An 18,761-nucleotide genomic window follows, 5' to 3' on the forward strand; every position below is an offset into this window, starting at 1 on the left:
AGCTAATTGCTTCTCTCTCTTTTTAAAAAAAATACATTTTATTGATTTTTTACAGAGAGGAAGAGAGAGGGATAGAGTTAGAAACATTGATGAGAGAGAAACCTCTACCCTGTTTCCCCAAAAATAAGACAGCATCTTATATTAATTTTTGCTCCCAAAGATTCACTAGGTCTTATTTTCAGGGGATGTCTTCTTTTTCCATGAAGAAGAATACAGTACACATTTATTTTTAAATGAAAATAAAGGAAATTTATTACCTGTATACAGTAAGGTAGTACGGTAGTTATCAACACAAACCAGACAAACTGTGAATCCTACAGTATCAAGAATTTACTCATTTATTCAATGACAATCATGTCATCATCTTCTGGAACATCATAACAATCCAATTCTTGAATTTCCTGTTGAATTTCTTGTGACTCCATTTCTTTCAGAATCAGTGGACCAAATCTCTCATGTTTAGCAATAGCACTGTCTTTAAATGAGTACTTCTTGTCAAGGTAGCCTTCTTGCAGTGCATTTGCAATGCAACTGTCAGTGATTTCTCCCATGAATTCTTCACCCAAATCACAACTTCTTGCAGTTTAGGTTTCACAAAGTTTCCACGCTGATTTCTCTCCATTCTATTGTCAATGTAGTCATTAATTTCCATGTGCAAATTGTCTTTGAATGGCTTGTTTATTGCAATATCAAGAGTCTGGAGATAAGCCGATATTCCTGCAGGAATCATTATCTGATCTATTTTTCTTTTGTGAAGAAATGTCTTGATGTCTTTAGCACGGTGAGTGCTGGCTGCATCCCAGACTAGCAGACCTCTTTGGTTCCCTGGCATAACAAGCAGCAGCATTAAATCTACCCACTTCCTTATAACTGCTTGGGTGGCCCAGGCTTTTTCAGTTCCAAGAATAAAAACACCCAAAACACATTCAATCTTTTCCTTCTTGCCCTTAGAAATGATTAAAGGTGGGATTTTAGTGCCATCCAGACGAATTGCCAAAATACAGGAAACACGTGTACTTTCATAAGCAGTGGAGGGAATGTACACTAAGGAGGCACCCCGCTGTTCAATTGTTGTTTGAGATGATTGGCCCATAAACACTGCAGTTTCATCCATAGCAATCATGTTGGAAATATTGTATTTAGAGAAGTCAGCATCATCAATAAAGGACTTGAATGCAAGGGCTCACTTAATAACTTGAGTATCTTCCAACCTCAACAATGTTGTAGATCTTTTTAAAGACAGTTCACTTAGCTGAAGGAAATTATCCAGCCAGTGTTGTGATGCTTTGAAGTCTTCGGGGGCTATGTCAAACTGTGGTGCCATTGCAAGGGCAAATTCTTGAATCTGAGCCCTATTCACAACTAAAGCCTCTGCTCTCCTGTCAACAACCCATTCACAGATCAGGTCTTCCAGCTCGGAAAATAATGGTTGCCAACCTGATCCACACTTGTTCTATTTAGCATTTCCCTTGTCCACTTGTTCAATGAGGTTACCATACTCTGCTCACCATTTTCAGACCAATCGGATACTCAACATCTTCTCTTTGCAGAAAGCAGTAATATTTTGGCCCCAAGAGTCTTCCACGATTCATTTCTTGTACTCTACGGAGTAGCTTTTTCTTTTTGCACTCATTTCTAGGGGTAAAAAAAAGGAATTGGGGTATCAAGGTGGGGAGAGGGGGGTCACTTAAAATGACACAGGGGGATCAGAGGGGGGAATCAAAATGGTACAGGAGAATCAGAGGGGGGATTACCATTTTAGTAACCCCTTTTGATCCTCCTGGGTCATTTTGATTGCCCCCTCTGATCTTCGTGTGTCATTTTGATTGCCCCCTCTTATCCTCCTGTGTCATTTTAAGTGATCCCCCTCCCCCCACCCCTGTGCCACTGAACGCCTTCACCAGACATCCCCCCTACCCCTTTATCAGACATCTACCCCCTGGGGTCTGCCTGGGGACTGTCACTGGGCTTGCTGGGGCCTGGATCTGGGCTGGAGCAGGGTCTGCCACTGATTGAGAACCTTCAGTCAGCATGAGGGAGGCCACGAGCATCAGGTAGTGTCACCAGAGATAGACCAGCACTTACCACCTTCGCCGTGTCCCATCAGCTCTAATCCTCCTGTTCTTCTACATGCATCTAAGAAAGTCTCCTCCTCTCTCCCACCCCGAGCTCACTGCTCACTCTGACCTCTGCTCCTCCTCCACACAGCAGTGACATCAGGACTCCGTGAAACGTCACTGGTTGCTAGATGCCAGTCAGGGCGGCCCTAGCGACCAGTTTATGGTAAATTAATTTTCATTCTGAGACAGAGCCTAAGGGGGCCTTATTTTGGGGGGGATGCCTTATATTTCACTCAGAAGGAAACCTGTAAGTAGGTCTTATTTTCGGAGGATGTTTTATTTTCGGGGAAACACGATATTATTATATTTAGAGTGTGCACTGAAGTAGAGTTCTAATCTCTAAAAAATGGTTCCCTAATTGGGGTTGGAACCTCTAAAGACAGGTCTTTAGTACACCTTTCTTTCCACTACTGTGCTTTTTGCATTAGTATGTGCTCACTTAATATTGGTTGAACTGAATTAAGGGAACTGAATGTTTCAGAAATTACCATTCATGTAATTTTCTGGCAAAGTGACATGTGATTCTTATTTTAAAATAAACTGCATGTTATGTCAAATTAGATATTAGAGGGAAGACATTACTAATGCACAGCTTTGGCTTTTGAACCACATTAATGTTTTATCTACCCCCCAAAGTATATTCAATTATGAATGATAGAGGAAGAAGAGTCTCTGAAACTAAATAGAAACAAAACCAACATAAGTTAATTGTGGCAGATAATATGTGAGAGTGGGCATATGGAGACTTCTGAACTGATGATACTAGTAAATATTCTATATTTTAATCTAATTGTTGATTATATGAATGTGTTAACTTTGTAAAAATTATTTGTGCTTTATACTTATGATTTAGGGACATTGTATATGTAATATATAATTTAAAGTTGTAAAAAATTTAAAAAATGAGACTTATTATAGAGATTTACAAGTAACCTAAATGTAAAAAACATTTTTTTATAATGCCTATGCATACTAATTTCTAGAGTTTATTGTATGTCAAGTCTGTGCTAGGCATCTCACAAAGATGGCATAATTTAATGATCACAAAACTCTTATGAAGGAGGGACATTATCATTCACACTTCATATATAAGGGAAATGAGTCAAAGATAAGTTAAATTACTACTTACAGTTATTCGCTTGGAAAATGTGTATCACAATGAATATATAACAGCTTAAAATGCTGAAAGAAAAGTACCCTCTGAACAAGTCATTTTCAAAGTATCATAATTATGGTCAAGGAGTGCTCTATTGTATCTTAGCTGTCATCATTTCTAAAGGCTCAATTTAGGAGCTCTGAAGAAGAAAAAGGCTCTAGCTCTTACTATTTTCAGTCAAACTGTTCAGTCTTTCCAACCTCCTTTCTAAAATAATGGGTCATAATATAATCAATATTTTCTTTTTTAGTAAACCTTTTATTTTGGAATAAACTTAGATTTCCCATATACACCATACCTCCATAACCTGGTTTCCTCTAATGTTAACATCTTACATAACTATTGTACATTTATCAAAACTAAGAAATTAAATTTGCTATGCTACTATTAACAAAACATACTTTATTCATATTTCATCAGGTTTTATATTAATGAACTTTTCTGTTACAAACCAAGATACTTCATAACATTTAGTCAAATGCACTACATTTAAAAATTTGTGGTAAAATTAAAAATGGCAGCAGAGTATGTGGATGCTGCACCAAGGAACAAACTGGAATTACAACTAAAATACATAAAAACTTCCTGAATAATCAATGGAAAACTTGCAGGAGAACCCTGATACTGGAGGACCAAAAGTGAAGACTGCATAGAGACATGAAAAGCCTAGCCGGCTGCCCACAGACAGCAACTGAAGTCCTGGAGAGATATCTCAGCTGTGGGGGGTTGCCACTTAGAACTCTGGTCTCTAATTCTCAAGCTGGGCCCCCCAGCAGAGAGCACCAAAACTGAGAAGGGTACCCACATAACATCTGGCTGTGAAAAGCAGCCAGGTGCTATCTGTCAAGGAATGGCAGCTGAAAATTCAGGCACCCTCTTAAAGGACCAATGCACAAAATTCCCTGTGGAGCCGCAAACCTTGTGTTCCAGCAGAGAGAAGGTGAAGTGGACTGGAGCTGTGAGAGCAGAAGCTAGGACTCGGGACTCAGGGGATAGAGCTCAGAAGACAGACACCCCAAGTTTCCTGGGCTGAGTCATTCCCTCATGCAGCAGAAGACATCTTTCCTCACATAGACATCTGCCTTGCCTGGGGGGAAGACAGTTGATACACCCTATTGGAAAACACCTTGCCCTGAGGCCACTTAAAAGGTTAAAAATAACAATTAGATTCCAGGCAGAAACAAACTGCTCCACCCTGTTGAAAAAACTCTCACCACTGCTGAGGAAGATTTCCTGATGGACAATTCAAGTCAGAATTCAGACTCTGGATGCTTTGATTCTTTGCCTGAACTAATTAGTAAGAGACAGCCTTAAACATGGACCTGCACTAGGAATTGAGAGGTGTAGAGGATCTACCTAATACATAGTAACAAACCCACCAGACAACTAAAATGAGGAGAAAAGAAACAACCCCTAAATGAAAGAACTAGAGAATCCTCCTGAAGAAGCAATAAATGAAGCAGGGATAAGAAATTTATCTGGAACAGAGTTCAGAGTAATGATGGTAAAGGTGTTCAACAGCATGAAAAAAGATATAGTAACTATGAAAAATAACAGTCTGAGATAAATAATGACATAACACAAACAAAGAACACATTGGAAGGAATATGCAGCAGATTAGGGGAAGCTGAAGATTGAATCAATGAATTAGAAGACAGAGTTGAAAATATTACTCAATCAGAGAACCAAAAAGAAAAAAAATATATTAAACAGGAGGACAGCTTAAGGGAGCTGTGGGACAATGTGAAATGTAACAATAATAGAATAACAGGTGTGCCAGAAGAGGCAGAAAGGGAGAAAAGAATAGAGAACGTGTTTGAAGAAATAATGGCAAAAATCTTCTCCAACCTGGTAAAGGAAAAAGTCAAACAAGTTCAGGACACACAGAGAACCCCAAATAAGAAGAACCCAAACAGGCCCATGCCCAAACATATCATAATTAAAATGCCAAAAAATAAAAGACAAAGAGAGAACCTTAAAGTCAGCAAGGGAAAAGAAAACTGTACCTACAAAGGAATTCCCATAAGGCTGACAACTGTTTTCTCACCAGAAACTCTACAGGCCAGAAGGGAATGGCATAAAGTACTCAAGGTAATGGAAAGCAAGGATCTGAGACCAAGGTTACTATATCCCACAAGGCTATCATTCAAAATACAATAGATAGTCAAATAATGAGCATCACAGACTAAAAAAAGCTAAAGGAGTATATCACCACCAAACCAGAATTACAAGAAATGCTAAAGCAACTGCTATAATGAGAAAAAGAAAGAGAAACCTAACCATATAGAATTAAAATGGCAATAAATAAGTACCTATCAATAATAACCCTAAATACAAATGGATTAAATGCTCCAATCAAAAGGTGTAGGGTAGCTGAATGGATACAAAAACCTGACCCAACCATATATTGTCTACAAGAGACCAACCTTAGTACAAAATACTCACACAGGATGAGAGTGAAGGGATGGAAAAAAAATTTCCAGCCGAGACTGGTTTGGCTCAATGGATAGAGCGTCGGCTTGGGGACTGAAAGGTCCCGGGTTCGATTCTGGTCAAGGGCATGTACCTTGGTTGTGGGCATATCCCCAGTAGGGGGTGTGCAAGAGGCAGCTGATCGATGACTCTCTCTCTCATCGATGTTTCTAACTCTATCTCTCTCCCTTCCTCTCTGTACAAAATCAATAAAATATGTTAAAAAAAATTTCCATGAAAATGGAAAAGAAAAGAAAGCTGGAGTAGCAATACGCATATCTGACAAAATAGACTTCAAAATGAAGGTCATCATAAGAGACAACAAAGGTCATTACATAATACTAAAGTAATCCATCCAATAAGAGGATATAACCCTGGTAAACATATATGCACACAATATAAGAGCTGTGAGAGCAGAAATACTTTGAGGACTTTAACAGAGAGATCGACAACAACAATAGAGTTATAGTAGAGGACTTTAACACCCCTCTGACTTCACTGGATATATATTCCAGACAAAAACTTAACAAGGAAACATAGACTCTAAAGGACACACTGAATCAGATGTATGTAATCAAGATTCATAGAATGTATCATCCCAACGAAGCAGAATATACATTCTTCTCAAATGCACATGGGTCATTCACAAAGATAGATCACATGTTGGGACACAAAACAAGTCTCTACAAGTTCAAGAAGATTACAATCATATCAAACATCTTATCAGATCACAGTAGAATGAAATTATAAATCAACTACAGTAAAAACACCATAAAACATTCGAGCACATGGAAGCTAAGTAGCATGTTATTAAGCAATGAATGGGTTACCAACAAGATCAATAAAGAAATACAAAACAAAAGAAAATGAACACACAATGACCCCAAATCTCTGGAACACAGCAAAAGCTGTTCTCAAAGGGAAATTCATAGCACTACAGGCATACCTCAAAATACAACAAAAATTAGCAATAAACTATTTAACCTTACAATTTAAAGAACTAGAAAGAGAATAACAATAAAAATCCAGAGTAAGTAGAAGCAAGGAAATAACAAAGATTAGAGCAGAAATAATGAGCGGCTAAAACAAAATACAAAAAAATCAATGAAACCAAGAGCTGGTTCTTTGAAAGGATAAACAAAATTGATAAACAGTTAGCCAGACTGATCAAGAAACAAATAGAGAGGACAGAGGTTAAAAAAATCAGAATAGAAAGTTCATAAGTAACTACTGACACCACAGAAATAAAAATGATTTTAAGTAAATACTATGAACAAATATATGCCAACAAGCTGGATATAGTGGATGGAATAGACAAATTCCTAGAAAAATATACTTTCCCAAACTAAATCAGGAGGAATCAGAAAACCTAAATAGGCCAATAACAACTGATGAAATAGAAGCAGTAATTAAAAAACTCCCACCTAACAAAAGTCAAGGTCTGGACAGGTTCACAGGGGAGTTTTACCAAACATTCAAAGAAGAACTAACACCTATACTCTGCAAACTATTTCAGAAAATCCAAAAGAAAGGAACACTTCCAGACTCTATATGAGGCCAGCATAATTCTAACTCCAAAAACAGATAAAGACACTACAAAGAAAGAGAATTACAGGTCAATATCCCTGATGAATATAGATGCTAAAATTCTCAACAAAATATTAGCAAATCATATTCAGCAATATATTAAAAAGATTTTACACCATGATCAAGTGGGATTCATCCCAGGGATGCAAGACTGGTACAATATTCACAAATCAATAATTGTGATACATCACATAAACAAATTGAAAGACAAAAAATCAAATGATCATATCAATAGATACAGAGAAAACATTTGACAAAATCCAACACCATTTTTTATTAAAAAAAAAAAAACACAACAAAACAAAAAACAACTCTCAGCAAAGTGGGAACAGAGGGAGCATATCTAAATATGATAAAGGCCAAATATGACAATCGTACAGCCAACATCATAGTTAATGGGCAAAAAATAAACCAATTCCTCTAAGAATAGGAACAAGACAGGGGTGTCCACTTTTACCACTCCTGTTCAACAGAAATAATACTGGAAGTGATAGCCATAGCAATTTTGACAATAAGAAATAAAAGGCATCCAAATTGGGGAATAAGCAGTAAAACTGCCATTATTCACAGATGACATGATATTGTATATAGAAAACCCTAAATACTCAATAAAAAATTCTAGACTTAATAAATGAATTTAACAATTGAATAGGATACAAAATTAATACCTCAAAATATATGTTTTTTTATATGCCAATAATGAACTTACATAAAGAGAAACTAAAAAATCAAACCCATTTTCCATTGCAACAAAAATTAATATTAATTATAAACTTAACTAAGGAAGTAAAAGACCTGTCTTTGAAAAACTACAAGACAGAGAGACCCAAGATATTGACTGACAAGAAGTTAAGGAGGGAGAGTTTGTGAGATAATGAGAAATTGATAGAGGAGTGTGTGGACATGTGTGGTGTGTGTGAGAGTGAGAGCTAGGGACAGTTATATCCTGCAGGTCTTCCAAGGGGCTACCAAACCAGGCAGTTTTAGATGGAAAAACCCCACTGCCACCGCAAACACTCTGGGGGCAGCCAGCATGGGCACAGAGACCATGAAGAATAGAACTGCTGGAGACTAAGATCCTAAACTCACCACTACCCAATCTGGCCTCAGACACAAACCAGGATCCCACAGCCACTCAGGTAAAAGACCTGTGACCACAGCTGCAGACCCACAGACACCAAGACCCCAGGCACCCTGGCTGCATATTTCTGTAAGTCACAGAGCTACCCCCCCTTCCTGCTGGTCCCATGGCAGTGGCTTAAGAACTGCCAGATCCTCTCCCCTCATACAGGCCTCCTGCTCACACACAGCAGTGGCGGCTCTACCTGAATTTGAGCCTGGGTGTGCAGACATGGGAAGTTTGTTTCCCATGCCCACACAGGGAGGTTGTGCTAAATCTGAACTGGGGAGTGAGATCTTGGGGAGTTTGTTTCCTGTGACTGAATTTGAGCCTGAGAGGGTGAACTCAGGAAGTTTGTTTCCTGTGACCAGACATTGGGCCCATGCAGGGAGGCTGTGATGAATTTGAGCCTGTGTACACAGACACAGGGAGTTTATTTCAAGAAATGCACACCTGCAGGACCAGACCCCATGCCCACACAGTACATCAGAGCCACCTGACCTTGATTCAGGGCAAACACACATGGAAGGCTGTTTTCTGCAGGGCTGGAGTCAACCTCCTGCATACACAATATGACTGTGCAACCTGGTCCCCCAAGCAGATTGATGACTCTGATTCTCCATGTGAGAGGCAGCACTAAGCACCAAGAACTTGACTCTGTTTCTCATTGCACATGCCTGGGATCCCTGATTCCCAGTGCATTCACACTAAGAGCAAGTGACTCTAATTCTTGTTGCATGTGCATACAAGGAGCTGATTCTCTGTGCAAGGCCACCCCACGCAACAGAGATTCTAATACTCAATGCTTGGCACAGGCAAAGGGAGTCTCTGACTCTTGACATGCTCTAGCAGATTCTGATTTTCAGCACACACCAGTGGGGTCTTTGTTTCAGCGTGGCACAAGCAGGGCCCCTGATTCTAGGTGCGTACACAAGGCCACACTAAGCATCTGTGACTCTGATCCTGGGTGAGCATGGTTCCCACAAACCCACAGCAGCCACATGTCTTGGTGTCAGAGCTCTTCAGTGACACTCTGATGTGTCACTGGGAGTGTGAAGCTCCCACTGCACATGGCTCAGGCCCCCGCAACTCGACATTTGAACCTTATAGTGATAGTTAGAGTGGGGCAACAATGAAATAATCCCCAGAGGAAAGAAACTGAGGATTCATCAATAAAGGAAATAAGTGAAAAGGAAGCATGCAACATGATAGAAAAAGAATTCAGAGTAATGGTCATACAGGTTATATATCGAATGGACAAGAAAATAACCTATGCAAAAAAAAAAAAAAAAAAAAAAAAAAAAGGAAGAAATCAACAGTGTTATAGCTACAATAAAAAACACCAAGGAATGTTTCAACAGTAGAAGAAGTAGAGGACCAAATTAGTGAGTTAGAAGATAAGCCCAATCTGAACAGCAACTGGAGAAAAAATTAAAAAGCAGGAGTAGAGCCTAAGGAAGCTTTGGGACAACAACAAAAAACAAACAAACAAACAAACAAAAAACAACAATGAAGTAACATACGCATAATAGGGCTGCCAGAAGGACAAGAAAAGCAGCAAGGATTAGAAAATCTATGTGAAGAAATAATGACAGAAAACTTCCCTGACATGGGGAAGAAAAAAGTTACACAAGTACAGAGAGTCCCAAGCAAGATGAATCCCAAAAGACCCACACGTAGACACGTCATAATTACAATGGAAAATGTTAAACAGCAAAGAGCTAATATTTAAGGTTGCGAGAGAGAGACAGAGAGTTACAAAGGATCCCCATTAGATTATCAAATGATTTCTCAACACGAACACATCAAGCTAGAAGGGAATGGAAGGAGGTATACAAAGTGATACAAAACAAAGGACTGAATACAAGAATATTCTATTCAGCAAGACTATCAATCAAAATTGAAGGGGAAACCAGGAGCTTCTCAGGAAAAAAAAAAAAAAAAAAAAAAGGCTAAGGGAGTTTATCACTACCAAGCCACCAATGCAAGAAATGTGGAAGGGAATGTTGTAAAAAGATGAAATAGAAAGGGAGGGAGGAACACAGGTATAAAGTACAGAAATGACTACAAACAAGTACCTATCAATAATAACATTAAACATAAATGGTTGAAATGCTCCAATCAAAAGACATCAATTGAATGAGTGAATAAGAAAACATGACCCATATATATGATGTCTACAGGAGCCCCACTTCAGAACAAGGGACTCACACAGACTGAAAGTGAAGGGATGAAAAAATATTTATCAGGCAAGTGGAAATAAAAAATAAAAAGCTGGGTAGTAATAATTATATCTGACAAAATAGACCTCAAAGTGAAGACCAGAACGAGAGACAAATAAGGCAACTTCATAATTCTAAGGGGATCAATAGAAGAGGATATAACTCTGGCAAACATTTATGCATCCAATGCAGGAACACTCAAATACATTAAAAAAGAAAAACTTCTGGAAGATATAAGTGGTGAGATTGACAGCAACACTATCATAATAGGAGACTTTACTACCCCATTAACATCAATGGATAAATCCTTTACATAAAAAAAAAAAAAATTAGCAAAGCAACTTCTAGTGTAAATGACTCACTAGATCAGATTGACTTAATTGAAACATTTAGAATATTCCACCCCAAAACTACAAAATATGCATTCTTCTCAAGCACAAATGGGCCATTATCAAAGAAAGACCACATATGGGGACACGGGCAAAATTTCTCCAAATTCAAGAAGATTGAAATGATAGGAAGCATCTTCTCAGGTCACAATAACATAAAATTAGAAATCAACTACAGTAAAAACAATCAAAAAAATTCAAACAGTTGGAATCTAAATAGAATACTATCAAACTATGACTGGGTTATCAAAGAGATCAAAGAAGAAATAAAACACATGCTGTAAACAAATGACAATGAAAACACAACAATCCAAAATCTTTGGGACACAATGAAAGCAGTCCTCATAGGGAAGTTCATAGCATTACATGCCTACCTCAAAAAAATAAGAAAAACTGATAATAAACCATCTAACTCTGCAACCTGAACGATTTGAAAGAGAGGAAAAGAAAAACCCAGAGTGAGAAGGAAGGAAATAAAAAAGATCAGAGCGGAAATAAATGACATAGAGACAAAAATAATAATACAGAAGACCAATGAAATTAAGAGCTGTTTATTTGAAAGGATAAATAGATTAATGAATCTCTAGCCAGGCTCATCAAGAAGCAAAGAGAGAGGACCCAAATAAACAAAATCAGAAATGAAAGAGGTGAAATAACAAAAGACCCCACAGAAATATGAAGAATCATAAACAAATACTATGAGCAACTCTTCTCCAACAAACTGGTCAGCCTAGAGGAAATGGACATATTCCTAAAAAAAAAAACAACAACAACAAAAAACATGACCTTCCAAAACTCAGCCAGAGGAATAAAAAAATCTGAATAGGCCAATAACTATGAAGGAAATTGAAGCAGTAATCAAAAACCTTCCAACAAAAGCCCTGGGCCAGACGGCTTAACGGGAGAGTTTTATAAAACATTTTAAGAAGAAATAAAACATATCTTCCTCAGAATATTCCAAAAAATTCACAAGGAAGGAGAACTTCCAAGCTCTTTCTATGAAGCAAGCATTACCCTAATCCCAAACCAGGTAAAGACAATACAAAGAAAGAGAATTACAGGTCAATATCCCTCATGAATGTAGACACCAAAATCCTCAACAAAATTCTAGCAAATCAAATCCATCAATACATTAGAAAGATCATACACCATGACAAAGTGGTATTTATTCTGGGGATGCAAGAATGGTACAATATCCCCAAATAAATAAATGTGATACACAATATAAACAAACCGAGGGATAAAAACCATATAATCATATCCATTGATGAAGAAAAAACAACATTTGACAAAATCTAACTCCCTTCCTTGATAAAATCCCTCAGCAAATTGGGAATAGAAGCATCATATCTCAACATAATAAAAACCATATATGACAAATGCACAGCCAACATCATACTCAATGGGCAAAAAGAAAACCATTTCCACTAAGAACAGGAACAAGACAGGGATACCCAATTTCACCACTCCTGTTCAACATAGTACTGGATGTACTATCCATTACGATCAGACAAAAAGAAGAAATAAAAGGCATCCAAATTGGAAAAGAAGAAATAATACTGTCCTTATTAGCATATTACATGAAAACCCCGAAGACACCAAAAAAACTACTATACTTAATAAATAATTCAGCAATGTAGCAGGATGAGAAATAAACACCGATAAGTCTATAGCTTTTCTATACACCAGTAACAAACTCACAGAAAGAGAAATTAAATAATCAATCCCATTTGCCATTGCAACAAAAAATTAAGATATCTAGGAATAAACTTAACCAAGGAGATAAAGGACCTATACTCAGAAAATTTCAAAATGCTGAAAAAAGAGAGAAAGGAAGACATAAACAAATGAAAGAATATACCATGTTCATGGATTGGTAGAATCAACATCATTAAAATGTCCAAGGCAATCTATAAATTCAATGCAATCCCCATTAAAATCTCAATGGCATACTTCGAACACCCAGAACAAATTCTACAAAAATTCATCTGGAATAAAAAAAGACCCCGAATAGCTGCAACAATCTTGAGAAAGAAAAATAATGTTGGAGGGATCATAATACCAGATATCAAGTTATACTACAAAGCCATTGTTCTCAAAACTGCCTGGTACAGGCACAAAACAGACATATAGACCAGTGAAACAGAACAGAGAACCCAGAAATTGACACAATCATTATGCACAATTAATATTTGACAAAGGAAACAAGACCATACAATGGAGTCAAGAAAGGTTTCTTCAATAAATGGTATTGGAAAAACTGGACATATACTTGCAAAAAAAAAAAAAAAAAAAAAAAAAGAACCTAGACCACCAAATTACACCATACACAAAAATAAACTCAAAATGATTAAAGGACTTCAATATAAGATGGGAAACCATAAAAATCTTAGAAGAAGCCATAGGCAGCAAAATAGCAGACATTTGTCATAGTCATATATTTAAAGATACAGCTCCCACAGCAATGGAAACCAAGGAAAAATAAACAAATGGGACTACATGAAAACAATAAGCTTAAGCACAGAAAAAGATACCACTAGCAAAACAACAAGAAATCCCACTGCATGGGAGAACCTATTTGCCAATGTTATCTCAGATAAGAGTTGAATCTACAACATTTACATGGAACTCATACAACTTAAGAAAAGGAACATAACCAACCCAATGAAAAAATGGGCAAAGGACCTAAATAGAATCTTTTTGAAAGAGGACACTCAGAAAGCCAAGAGACACATGAAAACATGCTCAGTCACTAATCATCTGAGAGATACAAATCAAAACAACAATGAGGTACCACCTCACACCTGTCAGAATGGCTATCACCAACAAATTAACAAACCACAAGTTCTGCAGAGGATGTGGAGAAAAAGGAACTTCACTGCTATTGGGAATGTAGACTGGTTAAGCCAGTGTTGAAAACAGTATTGTGTTTCTTCAAAAATTTAAAAATGGACCTGGCATTTGACCCAGTAATACAATTCTAGGAATATATCCCAAGAAAACAGAAACACCAATCAGAAAGGATATATGCACCCCTATGTTTATAGCAGCATAATTAACAATAGCTAAGATTTTGAAACAGCCTAAATGCCCATCAGCAGATGAGTGGATTGGGAAACTGTGGTACATCTACATAATGGAATAGTGCACTGCTATAAAAAAGAAGGAATTCTTACCATTAGCAATAGCATGGATGGAACTGGAGAGCATTATGCTAAGTGAAATAAGCCAACCAGTGAAAGAAAAATATCACATGGTCTCACACATTTATAAATTAAAAAGTACATTATAAACTGATAAACAATAATAGATACAGAGGCAGAGTAGCATCGAACAGACTGTCAAATCACAATGGGAATGCTGGGGAGGATTGCAGGTCGGGAGGAGGAAATAGATCAACTGAAGGAATTGTATGCATGCATATAAGCATAACCAATGGACGCAAGACACTGGGAGGAGGGTGAGGGCATATGCCGGGCAGTAGGGGAGGTTGGGGGAAGACCAATTGGAGAAAAAAGGATACATATGTACTACTATTTGTAATACTAAAAAAGACTGAAATAAACTGGGGGGGAAAGGAAGAAAAACTGTAGGATGTTGAAACAAGAGATAGCAGAAGACATAAACAAATGGCAGAATATACCTTGTTCATGGATTGGTAGAATAAACATCATTAAAATGGCCATACTACCCAAAACACTCTATAGGTTCAATGCAATCTCCATTAAGATAACAATGACATATTTCACAGACCTAGAACAAACTCTCCAAAAATTCATATGGAATAAAAAGACCCTGAATAGCAGTAGCAATGCTGAGAAAGAAGAACAAAGTTGGAGGGATCACAATACCAGATATCAAGCTATATTACAAAATTGCTGTTCTCTAAACTGCTTGGTACTGGTACAAGAACAGACATATAGACCAGAACAGAGAATCCAGAAATCCACCCAAACCACTATGCTCAATTAATATTTGACAAAGGAGGCAAGAGCATTCAATGTAGTCATAACAATCTCTTCAATCAATGGTTTTGGGAAAATTGAACAGATACATGCAGAAAAATGAACTTAGACCACCAACATACACCATACACAAAAGTAAATTCAAAATGAATAAAGGACTTAAATGTAAGATGGGAAACCATAAAAATCTTAGAAGAACTCAGGCAACAAAATAGTGGACATATATCATAGCAATATCTTTATGATACAGCTCCTAGACCAATGGAAACTAAGGAGGAAATAAATGAGACTGCATCAAAATAATATGCTTCTTCACAGAAAAAGAAAACATCAACAAAACAAGAAAGTGCACTGCATGGGAGAACATATTTGCCAATGTTATCTCTGATAAAGATTTAATCTCCAAAATTTACATGGAACTTATACAACTTAACAAAAGGAAGATAAACAATCCAATAAAAAAAGTGGACAAAGGACCTAAATAGACACTTTTTGAAAGAGGAATACAGAGGGCCAAGAGACATGAAAACACACTCAAAGTTACTAATCATTTGAGAAATGCAAATCAAAACGACAATTCAAGGACACATGGTACATTGTACCCTTCAGTAGCCAATATGATTGCTGTAACTATTGGCATATATACCTTTTTTGTATAAATGGTATAAAAGTAGTTTATTGACCAGTCTAGTTGGCTGAGATGGGAGTGAGAAGTATTCTGCTGGATTATGGAGAGAGAGCAGCTGGGCAGGAAAGATTGGAGAAGCTGCTGAGCCGAAGAGTTCAGGTATGACTATGATGTGAGGCGTTAAGTCTAGGAGGCAGCGTGTGGCTGCTCAGATAATAACTGTTGGTACAGAGACTGATGCTGCTTTATGTTAAAGATATATGTTCACCAGCCAGTGTCTGGCTGACTACCTGTATGGACTTTGCTGTGACCACTGTTCTTGTCTGATTGCTATATGGCCACAGGCTTCAGCAATAAAGACTCATTCTTATATACCCAAACCTCTCATGGCTTCTCTAATACCTGGTGTCCTATGAGGTCCAGCCCCAGGTAGAAGGGCTCATATCCAACACCTTTTACTGGTTAGCAGAGAATAAAGGAGGAATTTGGACTAAGTTCCCAACAGTTAGTACAGTGGGCAGGGTTCCAGAAGAATAGCCCTGGTGTAGTCGGATAGGAGAATTTAGAAGAATTCATGAACTCAGAACAACTTAGAGGTACTCAGAGCACCAGAGCTTGTGCAGGGATACTGCTGTGTGCTCCTGACACCAATATTCATATCAGCATAATTTACAATAGCTAAGATTTGGAAACAGCCTAAGTGCCCATTACCAGATGAATGGATTATAAATCAGTGGCACCTCTACACCAAGCATGTCAAATTCACAGCCCAGGCTGCGTGTGGCCCACAATAAAAATTTTTGTGGCCCAGCCAATGTCATGGTATGTAAAAAATTTTTAAATAAAATTTTCATAACTTGATTTTTACAATATTCTGTTATACATAATCCTATCTAATAAAAGAGCAATATGTAAATTGACCATCATTGTGTTACACCCACAAGTCATGCCCACCAGCCAATCAGAAGTGAATATGCAAATAAACCCAATTAAGATGGCTACGGCCACAGAGAGAAGGAGGGAGGCTTGGGTTTCCCTGGCAATGGAGGAAGCCAAGCTTTCTGCCAGCCCTTGCTAGCCTAGGCCTCCCCTGAGGATACAAAGTTTCAATGATAGAAGATACATAAATCCAAACAGAAATGGTGGCAGCCATGGAGCTGGAAAGAGCAGGCTAGGCTTGCCCCCAGTGATGGAGGAAGCCAAGCTTTCTGCACACCCTGGCTGGGCCAGGCCTCCGCTCCAGGCTACAAAGTTTCAATTATAGAAGATAAATAAACCCCAGACACCAGGCCTCTGCTTGGGTTCCCTGGGGCTGTAGCCAGCCTGCAAACCACCCTCGGCCAGGCCACCCCATGCCCCAAGGGAACTCCAACCCTGATCTGGGACATCCTTCAAGGCAAACCAGCCACCCCCCCTCCCCATGCACCAGGCCTCTATCCTATCTAATAAAAGAGTAATATGCAAATTGACCATCACTCCAACACACAAGATGGCTGCCTCCATGTGGTCAAAGATCCTGTCCCTAGGTGGACACAAGATGGCCACCACAAGATGGCCAGCAGGGGAGGGAAGTTGGGAGGGACCAGGCCTGCAAGGGAGGGCAGTTGGGGTTGATCAAGCCTGCATACAGGGGAGGGCAGTTAGGGGTGACTAAGCCAGCAGAGGAGGGAAATTGGGGGCAACCAATCCTGCAGTGAAGGGCAGTTGGGAGGGACTCAGGCCTGCAGGGGAGAGCAGTTGGAGGGAACCAGGCCTGCAGGGGAGAGCAGTTATGGGCAAATAGTCTGTCAGGGGAGCAATTACACATAAATCAGGCTGGTAGGGGAGTGGTTAGGGGGTGATCAGGCTGGCAGGCAGAAAAAGTTAGGGGCAATCAGGAAGGCAGGCAGGTGAGCATATGGGAGCCAGCAGTCCTGGATTATGAGAGGGATATCCCAGATTGGAGAGAGTACAGGCTGGGCTGAGGGACATCCCCCCCACCCCCACACAAATTTTATGCACTGGGCCTCTAGTTATTAATAATGAACTACTATATTCACTAATGGCTTATTACCATACTCATGTTGCATTCATTTCCCTTACACTCCTTACATGCAGGTGCACCATTTCTCTCCACTAATTCTAGCAGCAAATATTTTAGCAGCTGATTGTAATGTCATTAGTCTTGGACTGACATGTTTGGTGTGTGCAACAGGAAATACTTTGCTTTTGGAGAACAAGAAAAATAGGTTTATTTGTGTTATGCTCATTAATTTGTGCAGTTATTCAGTGTCTGGTAAGTTAATGTTCAAAGAAAAATATTAATTTTTATTAAAATGTCCTATTATTTTATGTTAACAATTACTTATTTCAGCTCTTTGTATTCAGCACGTCTCTAGCAAAATAAACCTGTGTCTATGAGAATTGAAACTTTTGCTTTTTTGCAGCCCACATAAACTTAAAACTTATTTATTTGGCCTGTGTTAGCCTTTGAGTTTGACATGCTTGATCTACACAATGGAATACTATGCAGCTGTAAAAAAGAAAGAACTCTTACCATTTGCAACAACATGGATGGATCTGGAAAGCATTATGGTAACTGAAATAGCCAGTTTGTTGAAAGATAAATATCTCATGATCTCACTCATTTGTGGAATATAATGAACAACATAAACTGATGAACAAAAATAGTCAGAAAAAAATGTTTCAGAATAAAAGTAATTCTGCTTTTTGAAGATTTTTAATATTGCCTACATCTGTGGTCAGCAAACTGTGGCTCATGAGTCACATGTGGCTCTTGGACCCTTGAGTGTGGCTCTTGCACAAAATAACACGGCCTGGGCGAGTATTTTGAAGAAGTCGTGTTAGAAGAAATTTAAGTTTAAAAAAGTTGGCTCTCAAAAGAAATTTCAACTGTTGTACTGTTGATATTTGGCTCTGTTGACTAATGAGTTTCCCGACCACTGACCTACATGTTTTGCGATATTATACTATGTTAGTACAGTTTTGGTAATATTATTATATTTAAAATCTTTTTATTGAGATATTAATGTTTATTGCATGTAATATTACCATATTTTAAATCGTGTGGGTTTTTTTTTTAAATAAAAAGCATAAACACTT

At 38.2% G+C, this 18,761-nt stretch overlaps 1 protein-coding gene and 1 long non-coding RNA gene across 2 annotated transcripts in view; both read right to left on the bottom strand.

The window, feature by feature from the left end:
• Positions 1–18,761, bottom strand: part of COL4A6 (collagen type IV alpha 6 chain) — a 467,370-nt gene that overhangs the window by 112,228 nt on the left and 336,381 nt on the right. The window lies entirely within an intron of this gene.
• Positions 1,887–18,206, bottom strand: LOC123651076. The gene is made up of 3 exons (XR_006739552.1): positions 18,196–18,206; positions 6,285–6,291; positions 1,887–2,126 (listed from the first exon to the last, which is right to left on the bottom strand). It is a non-coding gene; the product is annotated as an uncharacterized LOC123651076 (long non-coding RNA).

This window comes from Pipistrellus kuhlii, unplaced genomic scaffold (genome assembly GCF_014108245.1).
Source record: "Pipistrellus kuhlii isolate mPipKuh1 unplaced genomic scaffold, mPipKuh1.p scaffold_m20_p_33, whole genome shotgun sequence".
Taxonomy (NCBI): domain Eukaryota; kingdom Metazoa; phylum Chordata; class Mammalia; order Chiroptera; family Vespertilionidae; genus Pipistrellus; species Pipistrellus kuhlii.